We start from the raw sequence: 3,526 nt of genomic DNA, 5'->3' as shown, positions 1-3,526 counted from the left end.
TTTTTTTGTTAATGGGACCGAAACGCACTGAATTGTGCAACACCTTGTTCAAAAAATAATTACCGAGATTATTAATTTTAACACGTTTCGTTGATTTTTTTTATAATTATTCTTTTTTAATGAAGCGATAAACGTTTAGGATCTTAGTGAATACTTTTGATCAGCCCGTCAGGAAGCGCTGCTCTCAGCGTCCGGGTGGTGATCAGATTGTCATCTGCCGGGATCGACTCAAAACCTTCCGCGATCGACGTATTGGGCACCCCTGATCTACAGCCATTAAAATAATCATTCCTTCTGGTTTGATGAATTAGGAATTCGGCTCTTTGTCTTCATTATGAGTTTAACTCCGTTCTAGTCACTGATATTTTCCCGAATAGTTCATCATTGTGTTTATCCTGTCTTTCTAATTAAAGTTGTTTAAGAGTTTCCTCCAGTTCACCTATTTTCTGAAGACGATTTTTCCTAAGATGAGATGAGAAGGAAATTGTTGTGTTTCTAATTGATCCTTTAATCTTATCCCACAGAAATCTTGGATCCTCTACCACACCAGCATTGATTCCTATAAAGGTTTTTAGAGTGCTATGAAAGTGTTAGGTAAATTGTATTATTATCAACTATTTGTTATACTGTTTTATATGTTCTTAGTTTATGTACTTTTATTTGTTTTAGTCATATATTTTAAGAAATGCTTCTGTATTGTTAATCACTCTGATTTCCTTTCTCAGAGGGCCTCTCTGAAGAAGAGCAGTGACAGCAGCTCTTCACAGAACGCCCTGCTTTAAGCTGTAAAGATAGCTATAAAACCATCGCCGTGAAGATTCACAACTTGTCCTATCTGATCCTGGGTCAGGAACTAGATAAGGTAGTGTGAGATAGATTGTGTTGTTAGTTAGTGATAATCTTGGCGCTGTGAATGTGTGATGAAGTGTTTTTCCCCCTCCCTTTAGAGTTACAGTGCTCTCTGTGATTAGGGATCCTAAAGACAATAAAAAGAGAGGGGCAGGCAAATGTGCTTCAGAGCAGCAGGAGATTTGTAACTGAAAGCACATCTCTGTCTGTTCTCCTCGCAAGTATTCAGAATCTAACTTCCTCTTGTCTTTCCTGTGTTATTTTCTGTGTTTAATAGGTGTCAACTCTGACAGAAAGAAATTGCACAACTCTTCATTTCTAAGAAGTGATATATTGAATCGCCAACGTGAAGCTTTGGAAGGGATGTTTCTAAGCGTAAGGTGAGAGATACAATGCTGTGATCCGATAGCAAACAGGGTAGATTAACTACATTATGAATTACAGAGAATGAATTCGTAGATACTAATGGGTAATCTAACCTGGAGAAAGACTGATGTCTGGCTGAGTAAAAGGCATATTGTTTGCAGGTGGAATTAACCACACGATATAAGTCTACAGATCTTAAGTGTGATTCAAGTATGAAAGCTACATCCACTGAGTGCCTACAAAGAAAGTCTGAACAGGCTGCACGCTTCATTTGCCCATTTAGTCCATTAATGTTCCAGCTTATAACATGGAACTTTGTCATATTACAGAAAACATAATTTGCAAGATACAGTGTAAGAAAATGGAAAATAATGCAACGATTCAAAGATGCAACGTATAGACAGTGACAACCAAACGAGATCCATAACCACCCATAAAACCCTGTCGCCGCAGCCCCAAAGCTCTCCAAAAGACGTTGGAGGGCAGAACATCCATAATATAACATTTAACTTAACAAACAGCTCTTAAGGAGCATAGAATACCACGAAACACTGGACCCGTGATCCTAGAGTAATTTCCTCCAAAACCCACAGACCTCCCTTCATTAATTAAATCAAGAGTTTACCACTTTATGTTATTATTCAAGTAATGTAGGTCTAATTTTAGTTTAAATCTAGTAATAAGTCCAGCAGGACATGCAAATATTATAATCAACAAAACAAAACACTCTGGGGTAAGGAGGCATCAGTCCGAGCCGCATTTAGCGTGGCAACGGTTGTGTTGCCATGCCAACGAGACTAGCGGCGGGAAAATCTATAGTCACCCGTAAACAGCCAATCAGCATTCAGTATTCAAACGAGCTTCACCCGAGCGAGATCCTGTTCCCTGCTAGCCAACCTGTTGGCTAACGATGGCGACTTTATTTGTCAAGGTCTTAAATGTGCAAGAAAGGAGCATGATGTTTTGCTAACACTACAGCTACAAAACAAGCCCCAAAGTTTCACAGGTCAGTAAAAGGTTTAAATAATAAAAAAAAAAAATATCGAGAGAGTTGGGAGTAGGTCAGTTATGTTCCCTTCAACAACCTTAAGATGTTGTGCTGCGCAGTTCGGTGTGTTTCGGTTCAGTTATGTAAATCCGCCACTTTGTCCTCCAGCGTAGCCCAGTGTGCAGTTAGTTTGTCCACCAATGTCGAGAGGCGATTAGCTCAGTCATGGGGCTTTGGGTGGTTTCCATACAGGCTGAAGTGTCCGCTCGGGTGGTTAACATCTCAGTCCGAAGCTCAGCGACCTGTTCTGCCACCATAGCTTGTGTTTTGGTTGAAAGTTGAGTGACTACTTCCTTCACCAGCGCAGGAATGGCTTCCTTGATAGCATCTGCTACAGCTAGCTTTACTAGCCTAGCCAATTCTTCGTTGTCAACAGAACATTAAGCTGTTATTGAGTTTGTTTAGCTGAATGTTTCTTAGAGGATGTAGCCATCGTTACCTACTAGACAAAAAACGTTGACCTAAAGATCAAATATGTGGTAAAAACAATAATGGAAAAACTGAGCCGTGATAACAAACTACGGCATCTCTCGCCGCGGTCACGTGACTCCGGGATGCTTTTATTAANAAAAAGATTTTTTGGAGAAAGTCTCATCAACATCAATATTTCCACTAAATAAGAAGCAAAAAATTGTTTGATAGAGGAAAAGCCTCTCAGACTCTGAGCTCAAAGCAAGATGTCAGAGAGCAATAAAACTTTCTTTTTTAAATTAGACAATTAATTTAATTTCACATAATTATCGTGGTAGAAGCCATTTGTTTATTAAATACTTAATGAAACATATTTACCGTGTTTGATGTTTGTTGTGAATGACGGATACTCACAAAGAACGAGATAATAAGTTCAAGTTTGTCGTTTATTGAACGTTCAGAAACTACAGCAGGTGTGATGAGCCACAGCAAAGGTAAACAAAGGTAAAACAACCCGAACAGACGATCAAATCAAAACCACTCCTACCTTTTTACTCTCTGTCTCTTTGTCGTTTAGCACATCCGTTGCCGTGGTAAACGCCTGCGCCTCACAAGCCGAGCAAAGATTATGTTAAAAACACAACATTCAGTCCGTTACAATATCAGGTTTCCAGGCGTTATATTTATTCCTCGTTTATTAATAAGCCTCTCATGAACACAGCGGTGGTTGAGCAGCTCATTTAAACTCCTGCTCTGCTCTCAGTCGGTCTTTGAGTCGCCTTTTTTGTTAATGGAACCGAAACGCACTGAATTGCGCAACACCTTGTTCAAACAATAATTACTGAGATTATT

The sequence above is a fragment of the Poecilia latipinna genome, unplaced genomic scaffold (assembly GCF_001443285.1).
Source record: "Poecilia latipinna isolate Pla-1442-1.1 unplaced genomic scaffold, P_latipinna-1.0 Scaffold1128, whole genome shotgun sequence".
NCBI classification, from domain to species: domain Eukaryota; kingdom Metazoa; phylum Chordata; class Actinopteri; order Cyprinodontiformes; family Poeciliidae; genus Poecilia; species Poecilia latipinna.
The sequence above is the reverse complement of the archived record's forward strand: the minus strand, read 5'-3'. Positions refer to the sequence as shown.